Source organism: Mustela nivalis (genome assembly GCF_964662115.1).
Source record: "Mustela nivalis genome assembly, chromosome: 12".
In the NCBI taxonomy this organism is placed as follows: Eukaryota; Metazoa; Chordata; class Mammalia; order Carnivora; family Mustelidae; genus Mustela; species Mustela nivalis.
The window spans coordinates 80,560,403-80,575,803 of record NC_139031.1 but is presented as its reverse complement, the minus strand read 5'-3'; positions in this window follow the sequence as shown (position 1 = coordinate 80,575,803).

Genomic DNA, 15,401 nt, shown 5'->3' with positions numbered 1-15,401 from the left:
TTGTTTGCAAATATCTTCTCCCATTCTATCAGTTGTCTTTTGGTTTTGTTGACTATTTCCTTTGCTGTGCAAAAGATTTTGATCTTGATGAAGTCCCAGTAGTTCATTTTTGCTCTTGCTTCCCTTGCCTTTGGCAATGTTCCTGGGAAGAAGTTGCTGTGGTTGAGGTCAAAGAGGTTGCTGCCTGTGTTCTCCTCAAGGATTTTGATGAATTCTTGTCTCACATTGAGGTATTTCATCATTTGGAGTCTATTTTCGTGTGTGGTATAAGGAAATGGTCCAGTTTCATTCTTCTGCATGTGGCTGTCCAATTTTCCCAACACCATTTGTTCAAGAGACTGTCTTTTTTCCATTGGACATTCTTTCCGGCTTTGTCAAAGATTAGTTGACCATAGATTTGAGGGTCCACTTCTGGGCTCTCTGTTCTGTTCCATTCATCCACTTTTGTGCCAATACGATACTGTTTTGATGATTACAGCTTTGTAATAGAGCTTGAAGTCTAGAACTGTGATGCCACCAACTTTGTCTTTCTTTTTCAACATTCCTGTGGCTATTTGGGGTCTTTTCTGATTCCATATAAATTTTAAGATTAGGATTATTTGTTGAAGTTCTTTGAAAAAAATTGATGCTATTTTGATAGGGATTGCATTCAATGTGTAGATTGCTTTAAGTACCAGAGACATTTTCACAATATTTGTTCTTCCAGTCCATGAGCATGGAACATTTTTCCATTTCTTTGTGTCTTCCTCAATTTCTTTCATGAGTACTTTATAGTTTTCTGAGTATAGATTCTTTGCCTCTTTGGTTAGGTTTATTCCTAGGTATCTTGTGTCTTTGGGTGCAATTGTAAATGGGATTGACTCCTTAATCTTAATCTTTCTTTCTTCTGTCTTGCTGTTGGCATATAGAAATGCAACTGATTTCTGTGCATTGATTTTATATCCTGACACTTTACTGAATTCGTGTAGGAGTTCTAGCAGTTTTGGAGTGGAGTTTTTTTTGGTTTTCCACATAAAGTATCATATCATCTGCAAAGAGTGAGAGTTTAACTTCTTTGCTGATTCAGATGTCTTTTATTTCTTTTGTTCTCTGATTGCTGTGTCTAGGACTTCTAGAACTATGTTGACTAGCAATGGTGATAGTGGACATCCCTGCCATGTTTCTGACCTTAGGGGAAAAGCTTTCAGTTTTTCCCAATTGAGAATGATATTCACTATGGGTTTTTCACAGATGAATTTGATGATATTGAGGTATGTACCCTTTATCCCTACACTTTGAAGAGTTTTAATCAAGAAAGGATGCTGTACTTTGTCAAATGCTTTTTCAGCATCTATTGAGAGTATCAATGGTTCTTTTCTTTCTTTTATTAATGTATTATATCACATTGATTGATTTGCAGATGTTGAACCAACCTTGCAGCCCAGGTAGTCATGCAGGAAGTGCAGCCCACTTAGTCATGGTGAATAATCCTTTTAATGTAGTGTTGGATCCTATTGGCTAGTATTTTGCTAAGAATTTTCAGTGTTCATCAAGGATATTGGTTTGTAATTCTCTTTTTTGATGGGGTCTTTGTCTGGTTTTGGGATCTATACTCAGAAAATGAGTTTGGAAGTTTTTCTTCCATTTCTATTTTTTGGGCCAGTTTCAGGAAATAGGTATTAATTCTTCATTAAAAGTTTGGTAGAATTCCCCTGGGAAGCTGTGTGGCTCTGGGCTCTTGTTTGTTAGGAGATTTTTGATGACTGCTTCAATTTCCTTACTGGTTATCAGTTTGTTCAGGTTTTCTATTTCTTCCTGGTTCAGTTTAGGTGTTTATATGTCTCTAGGAATGCATCCATTTCTTCCAGATTGTCAAATTTGCTGGTGTATAGTTGCTCAAAATATGTTCTTACAATTGTTTGTATTTCTTTGGTGTTGGTTGTGATCTCTCCTCTTTCATTCATGATTTTATTTGGGTCCTTTCTCTTTCCTTTTTGATAAGTCTGGCCAGGGCTTTATCCATCTCATTAATTCTTTCAAAGAACCAGCTCCTAGTTTTGTTGATCTGTTCTACTGTTGTTTTGGTTTCTATTTCATTGATATGTGCTCCAATATTTATATTTCTCTTCTCCTGCTGGGTTTAGGCTTTCTTTGCTGTTCTTTCTTCAGCTGCTTTAGGTGTAGGATTAGTTGTGTACTTGAGACCTTTCTTGTTTCTTGAGAAAGCTTTCTATCACTATATACTTTCCTCTCTGGATGACCTTTGCTGTGTCCCACAGATTTTGAACCGTTGTTTTTTCATTTCATCTGTTTCCATGGATTTTTTCAATTCTTCTTTAATTTCCTGGTTGACCCAATTGATTCTTTAGTAGGATGCTCTTTAGCCTCCATGTATTTGAGTTCTTTCCAACTTTCCTTTTGTGATTGAGTTTTACTTTTCAAAGCACTGTGGTCTGAAAATATGCAGGGAATGATCCCATTCTTTTGGTACCAGTTGAGACCTGATTTATGACCCAGGATGTGATCTATTCTGGAGAATGTTCCATGCACACTAGAGAAGAATGAGTATGCTGTTGCTTTGGGATGGAATGTTCTGAATATATCTGTGATGTCCATCTCGTCCACTGTGTCATTTAAGGCCTTTATTTCCTTGTTGATCTTTTGCTTGGATGATCTGTCCATTTCATTGAGGGGGCTGTAAAGTTCTCCACTATTATTGTATTATTGTCGATGTGTTTCTTTGATTTTATTATTAATTGATTTATATAGTTGGCTGCTCCCATGTTAGGGGCATAGATATTTAAAATTGTTAGATCTTCTTGTTTGACAGACCTTTTGTGTATGATATAGTGTCCTTCCTCATCTCTTAGTATAGTCTTTGGCTTAAAATATAATTTATCTGATACAAGGATTGCCACCCCAGCTTTCTTTTAATGTTTGTTAGCATGGTAAATTGCTTTTCACCCCCTCACTTTAAATCTATACCCAAAGACTTCTGGGTATAAAATGAGTTTCTTCTAGATAGCATATTGATGGCTTTTGGTTTTTTTGTCCATTCTGATTATCTTTGATTGGGGCATTTAGCCCATTTACATTCATGGTAACTATTGAAAGATATGAATTTAGTGCCATTGTATTGCCTGTAAGGTGACTGTTACTGTATATTGTCTCTGTTCCTTTCTGGTCTACTACTTTTAGGGTCTTTCTGTGTTTAGAGGACCCCTTTCAATATTTTCTATAGGACGGGTTTGATGTTCATAAATTCTTTTAATTTGTGTTTGTCCTGGAAGCTTTTTATTTCTCCTTCTATTTTCAATGATAGCCTAGCTGGATATAGTATTCTTGGCTGCATGTTTTTCTCGTATAGTGCTCTGAATATATCATGCCAGTTCTTTCTGGCCTGCCAGGTCTCTGTGGATAAGTCTGTTGCCAATCTAATATTTCTACCATTGTATGTTACATACTTCTTGTCCCGAGCTGCTTTCAGGATTTTCTCTTTGTCACTGAGGCTTGTAAATTTTACTATTAGATGATGGAATGTAGACCCATTTTTATTGATTTTGAGGGGGGTTCTCTGTGACTCTTGGATTTTGATGCTTGCTCCCTTTGCCATATTAGGGAAATTCTGTACTATAATTCACTTCAATATATCTGCTTCCCCCCCTTTCTCTTTCTTCTTCTTCTGGAATCCCAATTATTCTAATATTGTTTCATCTTATAGTATCACTTTTCTCTTGAATTCTCCCTTCATGGTCTAGTAGTTGTTTTTCTTTTGCTCAGCTTCTTTATCTTCATAATTTGGTCTTCTTTTTCAATAATTCTTCCTTCTGCCTCATTTATCCTAATGTAAGAGCCTCCATTTTTTATTGCACCTCATTAATAGCTTTTTTTATTTCAACTTGGTTATATTTTAGTTCTTTTATTTTTCTGAAATTGATTTTATTTCTCCAGAAAGTCTTTCTCTAATATCTTCCATGCCTTTTTTCTAGCCCAGCTAACACCTTGAGAATTGTTGCTCTGAACTCTAGTCCTGACATATTACCAATGTCCATATTGATTAGGTCTCTAGCCGTCGGTACTGCCTCTTCTTCTTTTCTTTGTGGTGAGTTTTTCCACGTTGTCATTTTATCTGGATAGGAATATATGAATGAGAGAATAAAATAGTAAAAGGTTGACAAAGACCCTCAGAAAAATGTATGGTAACCAAATCAGAAGAGACCCAAAATCAGGGGGAGAAGAAAGGGGGGGGAAATAAATAAAAATAAAAAATAAAAAACAATAATTATATATATGTATACTATACACACACACACACACACACACACACACATACATACATGCATATTAGGCTGGTGAATAGAACAGAGTCACCCACTTGATTTTGGATTTATTTTGGTCTCTTAGAAAAAATTACCTCCCAAAATCTTTTTTTTTTTTTTAAAGATTTTATTTATTTATTTGACAGAGAGAGAGATCACAAGTAGGCAGAGAGGCAGGCAGAGAGAGAGAGAGGAGGAAGCAGGCTCCCCACTGAGCAGAGAGCCTGATGCGGGACTCGATCCCAGGGCCCTGAGATCATGACCTGAGCCGAAGGCAGCGGCTTAACCCACTGAGCCACCCAGGCGCCCCTACCTCCCAAAATCTTAAAGAAAGAAAAATTTGTATATATACAAAAATATAGATAAACATGATTAAGGGATGGAGTATGACTGTAAATATAAAAATTTAAAAAAATTCTAAAAAAGGAATTGATGAGTTTGTTGGGGTAAAAAATAAAAAAGAGAGAAGGGAATTTGCTTAGCCTGGAGATTAGAAAAAAGCCCTGTGATAGATTTAGGGTATATTTCAATCTATTATAAGAAATTGTATCCCAAAATTCATTAGAAAAAAAACCCAATATGTATATAAAAATGTTAAATATAATGAAGGGATAAAATATGACTATAACAATGAAGGTTTTAAAATATTTTTTAAAGAAAGGTATTGTTAAGATAAACTAGTTAAAAATGCTAGAAGAGGAAAGAGGAAAGTTAAAAAATATAGAATAAAATTTTTTAAGAAATTTAGGGATAAAGGGATAAAATATGACTATAACAATGAAAGTTTAAAAAGATTTTTTTAAAGAATGATATTGTTAAGATAAGCTAGTTAAAAAATGCTAAAAGAGGAAAGAGGAAATATAAATATTAGAATAAGAAAAAGATAAAATTAAAAAAATTAATTAACTTTTCAAGACTACAGAATCATGGGGAGAAAGCCATGAATTCCATGCTTTGCTTTCTCCCCTTCTAGAATTCTGCTGTTCTCCTTATAAAGTGTACTTGGTCTTGGCTGGATTTCTTGCTGATCTTCTGGGGGGTGGGGCCTATTTTAGTGATTCCCAAGTCTTTGCTGGAGTCCGAATTGCACTGCCCTTGCCAGGGGTTGGGCTAAGTAATCTGTTCGGGTTTGCTTGTGGGAGCTTTTATTCCCACATAGACAGAAAGAGTCTATGAATTCTTTCTGTAGAGCTCTGGAGGATGGGAATGAAAATGGTGGCCTCCTAGTCTCCAGCCTGGAGGAGCCAAGAGCTCAGGGCCCCACCCCTTAGTGTGCCCTCAGAGAAAAACAGTCAATCATTCCTGTCTCCCTGGTCTCCGGCTGCACTCCAAGCTTACCCAGCCTGTGACGGAGCATTTCTATCTCTGGTGCACAGCCCGTTTGAAGTCTCCAAACCCAGCAGATTCCTGCCACACTGTTCCTCCCGGAGCAGGAAGGTAAGTCTCCTCAGATCTGCCACTTGTCAGGACCCTGCTCGAAGAGCAGTGGCCGGACTGTGTCTTCAATCACGGTTAAGGTAAACCGGATCTGAAAGCTCACTCTTCGGCTCTGTCTCTATAGTCACCTTCCCTGCTCTGATACCTGGCAGCTCTGTCACACCCAGAACCCCCAATCTTTCTGTGACCCTGTGGGAGCTGAGACCACCACACTGTCCCTGTGAGGGCTGCACCCTGGCTTAGCCTCTGGAGCCATGTTCCTCCATGGAGCAGACTTCTGATTTGGTACTCCACTGCTCTGCCCCCTGCAGTCTATCTTTCCATGGCTTTGGATTCACTTCTTCAAACCTCCAACCAGAAAATGGTTGATTTCTGTTCTAAGAATTGCTGCTCTTCTTCTCTTCTATCTCCTATTGAGTTTTTAGGTGTTCAGAATGGTTTGATACCTATCTAGCTGAACTCCTGGGATCTGATGTCATTTCAGTTTGCTACTCCTTTGCCATCTTGCCTCTGAAATGCCACACATTTAAACCTAAGCCCACCTTTTCTTCTTATGTCCACTTGATTTTAAATTTCTAATTATTAAAATATTTTTTCTTCGTGGTAATACATGCTTATGATTAAAATGTCAAAGAATACTAAGGAGTTAATATTTTTAAGTATCTTTATGCTCTCAAAGAACCACTTTTTAATATTTTTTATATCATCATTTGCATTCATATTTCTACTTGGCTAATTCAGTGATGCAATTTTATATCCACTGTCACTCTAATATGGTAGCTGAGGATTTGCTTTTCTTATACTATACTCATACTTCTGTTCTTTCCATCTTTCCTCTATAATTACAAATTTTGTTAAATCAATAGTCAATGTTTATATTGCTATAAGACTATAAACATTATTCACTGTTGAATTGAATAGTATGGTATAACTGTACTTACTATCTAATAGAATTTTTTGCTGTTCATAATTGATAATAATTTCTTAAAATTTTTTTCTTAGTTTATGAAAATCACTGTTTCCCCCCATATGTTCCCATGTATATGTTAAATGACTGGAAAATAGTCAAGCATGCCAATGTTTGTTTTTTCCTTCGTTCCTTCTATAGTTTCTCTTTCTCTCCCTTGTCCTTCATCCTCTTCCTTTTATTTTTTGGAGTACGTTTTTCATCTTTAATCATGATTTGTTGCTCTTCTGGGCCAGAAAACAAATTTTACTCTTGACCTCTCTTTGTTTTTTGCTTGCTTCAACTGTAGAGCATCTTCCAGTCATTTCCAAAGGAAAGTCATCATAGTAAATAAATTGTTTTACCTTGAATGTCTGAAAATGACCTTTTCCCCACTCTCACACCATTTAAAAATGAGAAATCATTTTCCTTCTGTATTTTGTAAGTTTTATTTACCTCATGAGTCCTTGGCTCCCATAAGTTGCTACTGAAAAGTAAAAACCTCATTCCAGCTTTATATCCCTTACTATGTGCCTCTTAGGATTTCTGTATTATAATACCTTCACTTTTTAAAATTAGCATATAATGAATTATTTTTTTCAGGGGTATAGGTCTGTGATTCATCAGTCTTACACAATTCACAGCACTCTCCATAGCACATACCCTCACTTTAAATTAGAATTTCCTTCCATAGCTTGAAAATGGCTCCGATTTCCCCAATCAGCTATTTGCCTTTCTCCCAACTATTTTATTTCAAAATGCCTACTGTCATGAGGAGACATCATGAGGAGACAGACTTCATTGTTTGATGATCGACCACTGGCAACTTTTAGGTCTCATCCCTTCCTATATGCCTTGTATCCCACAACTGGGCAAGCTGATAAGAAAGCCTGGGTGCTCCTTCCTTTGGAACCTGTAGAAGGCTCAAATCATGCAGATCTCTGCCTGCTTATGTGAGAACACTCCATCTATTTCCACATCCAAACTGCAACACAAAGCGAGGCTAGTTTCCTTTCTTTGCTCTCTCAAGCTATTTCAGACCTGTTTGAAATGCTTGCCCTGCTCTCCCTGGAGACCACATTTATGTAAGTAATAAAGCTTTTCATACCCTCTTGGTATGTAGATAGGGTTATCAGTCTCAACATCCAAACCAAACCTGGAGTAGGGTTCTTTCTTGCTTTTGTACAATGACCAAAACCTTACTATTGTCTTCTACTCCATTCTCTTCATCTCTGTTGGTTGTTAGCTTTTTAACTCTTTGTTGAATTTTAATGGGATTTTGGGGGAAAACAAAATACTATGAAGGTGAATAAAAGACTGGTCAAATTATTCTAGTTATGCAGAAATCTCTCCCTCATTCCTTTAATACCACAAACCTAATCCTTAAAGTCATGCTTAACTCCTGCTTCTCCTTTTTCCCCCATATCCAAACTTGGTTGATTTTTTTCTTTCATAGAGTCTTCCTGGTGTTAACTTGCTTCAGCACTGACACTTAAAATAACCTGATTTGCTTGTTTATTAACACAGTTTAAAAATGGAATTCTTTCTGCCTCAGCTTTAGCAAAAGTCCAAAGGCTAAAAACAAACCAATAAGTGGTATCTTCACTCAGTTTTTTTTTTTTCTTATTAAGTGAGTTACAAGGACAATTATGCCAAAATTTCAGTGGCAATGGCTCCAAAACTAGTTTGTCATATAAGAGGATATAAAAGGGTTTACTTTGAAGGGGTGGTTCTGATGTCATTTTAAAATAGATCCTATCTAAGTGGGCCTCTTGCAGCTGCTTTGAGATGGGAATGGAAGGAGCCCTGCAGAGTACTGCAGGATGCAGGAGCTGAGGGGGGCAGAGAAGCAGCTGGCTGGTGGAAGGGCTTTGCCCTCATTTCAGTAGTTGCAGTTAGTTGTTCTCAGTAGGAGAATCTTTGAGATACCTATGAAAGCACAACGTGATCAAAACAGTCAGCTTTTGAATACCTGCCAGAGTACACGAGCATCAGAATATGACTGTACTAGGAAGTAAAACCATCTCTAAGTCTTATGTGTCTTCCAGTCGGCCCGTTTTGTTACTTGCCACCAGCATTTTGTGGGGCCTTTTTAGTGGGTGGCTCCTGCATTGGCTCCCTGACACAGGGCCCACACTCAATCCACGGGAAATACACACCTCAGGAAGCCAACAGTGGGGTAGTGCCTTGATCTGACAATGGTAACCTCTGTGAACTGTACTGCTGGGCAGCTAATCCAGTCAGAGCCTTTTCACTCTGTTCTTACATTGAATAGAAAGCAGCCCCTTTGCCCCATCAACCTCCCTGCAACACATATCAAGCTGTCAGAATGATGCCCTAAAGCCCCTCTTACTTGGCATGAGGTGTGAGGGAAGAGAGCCCTCCTGTTGATCAAGGAGAGAAAATGTTTAAGCACTCCAAGCGTTTCTTAAAATAATTCTGCCCTTTGGTGCCTAAAATGTCTTTCTGCTGAGGTATCCTGGCCTCTGTTTGGAAGCCTCCCTTTATTGAACACATTCTTAAGTGATCCTTAGGCCATTTCTTTGACCTCAACTATTTCATACTTACGCGATAATTTTATGCTATGATCACACAACTAGCTTTTGAGAAACCTTCTTGGCATTCTGCTACTCTCTCGCTTGGAAACCTGCAGGTACTTGCTACATACTCTAACATTGTGTTATATTTTTAAATGTATTGATTTATCTATTCTCTATGGGTCTTAAAAACCTGTGTGTTACTATGGATGAAGCAGGCATAGCTCTGAACCTTAACACAATCAAGATCTTATCATTTGTATTTTAATTACTTATTTAATTTTCTGACTCCCTTTACTAGATTTTAAGCTTCATAAGGGCAGTTTTTATTGTTGTGGTGGTGGTGGTGGCGACGGTGGTGCTTTTTCTTGTTTTGTGCTTCTACTTATGTTTTTTTGTTTTCCAGCGAGACATCATTGGGACTTTCTTCTCACATTTATTTTTTTTAAAGACTTTATTTATTTATGTATTTGAATGAGAAGCAGAGAGAGCATGACAAGGGGGAGGGGCGGAGGGAGAAGCAGACTCCCCGCTAAGGTGGTGGCCTGATGTGAGGCTCGATCCCAGTTCCCTGGGATCATGACCTGAAGTGAAGGTAGATGCTTAACCGACTGAGCTACCCAGGTACCCTTTTTTCTTACATTTAGACATCAAATCACATTTAGACTCTGACAGCAGGACAAAAACCCAGCGTATCACCCATGTGCTTTGAATTCTCTGTTATGAAACCAGCGTTTGATAGAATAAGCCACATCTTTTAGTACTTATCAGGTTATCACTGATTTATTAAATGAAGGTTGCTATCTTTTGACTCATATTTAGGTATTATGAAAGTATACATCATATACCAAATTGTGATTCTTATTTGCCTATTTATGTCCATTAAACTGAAAACTTCTTGGGGCAAAAACATAATAACTTCTTACTCACTTCTGCCTGTTGAGATTAAAACTTGCCTTATTTGTAAACATTATTAAGTGATCAATAAATGCTCTTGAGTGAAACAGCAACAAAAAAAATAAGAGCAGGGGGTGCCTGGGTGGCTCAGTTGGTTAAGCCACTGTGTTTAGTCCAAGTCATGATCCCAGAGTCCTGGGATCGAGTCCCAAATCCGGCCCCCAGCTCCGTAGGGAGTCTGCTTCTCCCCTCTCATGCTCTCACTCACTCTCTCTCAAATAAATAAATAAAATCTTAAAAAATATAAGAGCGTAAATAACTTTTAATGTGCATATTATTCTGACACCTAGATAAGTGAAAATAGTAAAACTTTCTATAGTGACACGGACTTAGGGATTTAGTTTCATAAAAAGATAATTCTGCATTTCAATAGGAATTAATAAAATACAGAGATTTATTGTTCATGGGAGCTGAATTAGAATGTAGGCTATTTGAAAAGTGTGCTTCATTATTATTCATCTCTAAATTAATTTTAAATGGTTAGTTTGTAATTGTAAAGTATTTTTCATGACTTTCTTGTTACACAATTTCATAACACAAACCAGAACAATTATTCTTAAACTTTAGTGAGTATAACCATCACCTAGAGAGTTACAATAAGACATTATTTGATATTTTGGTATATGTGTACATAAGCAAATTTGTAAAGTATGTATTTTATTTCCAAGATCAATTTTGTTTTTCAAGTTAGCTCCATGTCCAATGTGGATTCCAAAGCAGGGTTTTAACTCACACCCTGAGATCAAGAGCCATATAGGTACCCCACAAGATCAGTTTTTAAAGTCCTTTCTACAAGTCCTCGCTTTATTGACCTTTGTTCCATTTTATCACAGTTTCCTTGCTTTTTTGAGGTTTTCTCTCCTTTGTCCTTCCTTTCCTATATCCATTCCCATGAGAACTTTGTACTCCATTAGTATTACACAAATTTTTTTTAAAAAAATTTCTATTTATTTATTTGAGACAGAGTAAGAGAGTAAGAGAGTGGGAAGAGGGGCAGAGGAAGAGAATCTTCAGGCCAACTCCCTGCTGAGTGTAGAGCCTGACATGGAGCTCCATCCTATGACTCAAGAGACCATGACCTAAGCAAAAAACCAAGAGTCAGATGCTCAACTGACTGAGCTGCCCAGGCACCCTTTATTATACAAATTTCAAAACTGATATTTCTTCCATCTTCTAGTCCAGTGGCTTTACAAATGATCAAACTCAGTCTTAGAAGAAAATATAAATAAAGATGTTTTTGTTGAGGTTCCTGAGACACATTCTAGAACATTTTTTTTTCTTTTTAAAGATTTTGTTTATTTATTTGACAGAGAGAGACACAACAAGAGAGGGAACACAAGCAGGGGGAGTGGCAGAGGGAGAAGCAGGCTTCCCTCTGAGCAGGGAGCCTGATGTGGGACTCAATCCCAGGACCCTGGGATCATGACCTGAGCTGAAGGCAGACACTTAACAGACTGAGCCACCCAGGTGCCCCTGTTTTAGAACTTCTAATGTCCCAGAAAGGAGCATTTGAAAATTACTTCTCTGGGGCACCTGGGTGGCTCAGTCAGTTAAGTGTCTGCCTTTGGTTCAGGTCATGATCCCAGGACCCTGGGATGGAGCCCTGCATCAGGCTCCCTGCTAGCAGGGAGCCTGCTTCTCCCTCTCCCTCTGCCACTCCCCCTGCTTGTGCTCTTGCTCTCCCTTTCTCTCTCTTTCTCAAATAAATAAATAAAATCCTTAAAAAAATTACTTCTCTGTGTCACCAAAATTCACTTGTTTCTAACTGACATTTGAGAAAGATGCAGCAATGTTACTCACATTAGGTTAACATAAAAGCTAAATTTTACATATATAATTTCTCCTGTGTATATATACTTTTGAATAGAAAATACATTTTAATTTTGTGCCAGATTCAATATACACTGGTAGAATTTAAGATATCAGTGTCTTTTAATATAGTAGAAAAATATTTGGGTAGGTGCCTTTAGAGTTCTTTAGAGTAATTCACAGGCTAACATCATTCTGTTCTCTCTCTCTCTCTCCCTCTTTTTAAATATTTTATTTATTTTATTTTTTTAAGTGGACCCCACACCCAGCATGGAACTTGAACTCACAACTCCAAGATGAAGAGTCACAGACTCTACTGACAGAGCCAGCTAGGTGCCCCCTATTCTGCTCTTTTTTTTTTTTTTTAAGATTTATTTATTTATTTGACAGACAGAGATCACAAGAAGGCAAAGAGAGAGAGAGAGAGATCAGGCTCCCCACTGAGCAGAAAGCCCAATGCGGGGCTCAATCCCAGGACCCTGAGATCATGACCTGAGCTGAAGGCAGAGGCTTAACCCACTGAGCCACCCAGGCAGCCCAGTTCTGCTCTTTCTTAAGAACAGTCTTGGTCAGGGTGCTTGGGTGGCTCAGTTGGTTAAACAACTGCCTTTGGCTTAGGCCATGATCCCGGACTCCTGGGATGAAGTCCTGCATCGGGCTCCCAGCTCTGTGGAGAGTCTGCTTCTCCCTCTCACCTCCTTCCCTCTCATGCTCTCTCTCACTTTCTCTCTCTCTCTCTCAAATAAATAAATAAAATCTTAAAAAAAAAAAGAACAGTCTTGGTCATATATAAATAGAGTAAATAATATTAGACTAAATATTCACTCAATTATGAGTACATATGTACATAATAAAAATTACATGCTGTCATTTTACGCATCTAACAGACATTATAGAGTAAAAGGTGTATTTTATAAAAATATCCCAAAGGAGTATACATTAAAAAATACCTTCAGAGTAGATTAATGAAATTTTAGAAAAAGAATGAATATCTAATTTCATTAAGCATTTCATCTTATTTTATAACAGATGACATTAAGATCCAGTAAAATGATTACTGAGGGTCAAATAACTAGTTAATTGAAGATCTGTGTTGAGAGCCCTTGGGTTCACAAATTCCTAGTCCTAAGTTATTTCCTCATCTCCATGGGCCAGCTAAAATGCTATTGGTTATTTATAGATTATATCCACATTTGAATAGGCTTTAAGTTCATTCTGAATTGAAAGGAGATTTCTCAATTAAGCTTCTTGATTTACTTTTGAATACCAAAATGCTTGCTGTGAATTTGGACACAGTCCTAGCTTCAGACAATCCATAAACCCAATGAAACCAGGGCTTTAATCAAGAGAATAGACGGAACCTTTGAAATGCTAAACAATGAAATTGAACTGAAGGAATTTCACCCATTTCTTCTTCTTTTTCTCTTTACCATATAACTTTGAACTGATTTGAAATCCCCTGGAGTGCCAACTTCAGCTGAAGAGTTCAGTAGGATGTAAACTCCCCAACTTCACAGAAAATTGAAATGCAGCACTTTTTCACTTTGAAGAGTATTTGGATCAGTATCTATTAAATCTCATGTGGACTTTATCCATAATATTTTTTATTTTTAGGTATGGTTTTAATTTTTAACATTAATGCAAATACATAAACAAATACAAAAAAAGCAGTGAGGGTCTCCTAGAAATGCAAGCATCAGAATTCTATCTTTTGCTCTTTTTTTTTTTTTTTAAAGATTTTATTTATTTATTTGTCAGGGATAGAGGGAGAGAGAGCAAGCGAGCATAGGCAGACAGAGAGGCAGGCAGAGGCAGAGGGAGAAGCAGGCTCCCTGCCAAGCAAGGAGCCCGATGTGGGACTCGATCCCAGGACACTGGGATCATGACCTGAGCCGAAGGCAGCTGCCTCCTCAACTGAGCCACCCAGGTGTCCCTATCTTTTGCTTTTTAAGAGGATGTTAGTGGGTTGTCTTTACTTTTCTTGTTTAGTAGGGTAAGCATCACTAATGACTGAAATGCAGAATGTTTGTCTCTAACCAAGGACACCAGGTCTTTTGCATGTGAGTTTTTATAATGCCAAAATAAGGAAAAATAGGCAAACAAATTATGCAAAAGGAAAAACCAATAACTTGATCTATTTGTATTTTTATTTTGTTAACATTGCAATATGAAGAAATTATCCATACAAGACCATAATGATTTATCACTTGTAAAGAGTTAAGTGAGATATATACTTTGAAAGAAGCTCAGAGAAGAACCCTATAAATCACTGTGGAAATCACTTTTACACTTTTTTAAGTCAGAGATACTTGACAGATGAAAAAAAGATTTCTGAAATTTAAGACTAAATGAACAATTTTGTTCATAGTATTTACATTTTTTTTGCTGTGAATACCCTGAAACAAGAAGGAGGGGAAAAGATACAAGGAAAAAACTTTAAGAGAATGAGCCAGAGCAATGATTCACATATATTTAATGTTCATTGTGTTTGAATGTTTGCTGAGGATTTTATTACTTCATGATGCATTTTTTTAACTAAGGTGAAGAGAGAAAGGAAAGAAGAATTTAAAGATTTAGGCAGAATGATAGAAAATATGCTTGAATTTGCTACTGCTAGAACATAATTTCTGCTAGAAAATTCTCAAATTAATTCTCTTTGACTTACTATCTGGTTCCTTCCTCAGCTACTCCTTACTTTTCTCAACATCCTTATCCAACCTATGACCATTGGTCTTAACATACTATTAGTCATATCTCTGAAGAATGTCACAGCCACCTGCTGAAGACCCTTTCAGATTAAAGTCTCCACCTCAGGATCTTCTAACTATCCACTTCTAAGTTGTAATTATTATCTTCCTTATTTCTAAGAAAAAGTATTCCTCCTCCTTTTTAAAGCTAATTCATCACACACTCTCTCATACCTATTTAAGGAGTCTCTGTCAAGTCTCTGTTCTTCAAGTAGAAAGAAGTCTTATAATTTAATAATAAAAAGACAAATAAACCAGTTAAAAAGATGGGCAAATAACTTGAAACGAATATATGTGAATGTTCAATAAGCAAACGAACAGATTCTCAATGTCATTAGTCATTAGAAATATAAGGTAAAACCAAGAGAAACTTCTTTATAACCATAAGGTGGCTGTAATGAAAAATTGTGCATAATAACAAGTGTCAACAAGGATGTGGAGAAATTGAAATGCTCACACATTGTCTGTGAGAATGTAAAGTAATGTGGCTACTTTGGAAAATAGTTTGATAGTTCCTCGAAATGTTAAACACTGAGTTGCCATATGTCCTAGCAATTCCAGTCATGTGTATATATATATAGCCAAGAGAAATGAAAACATATGTCTACATAAAAATGTATACACATGAGTATTCATAGCAGCATTAGTTGTAATATCTGGAAATTAAAAA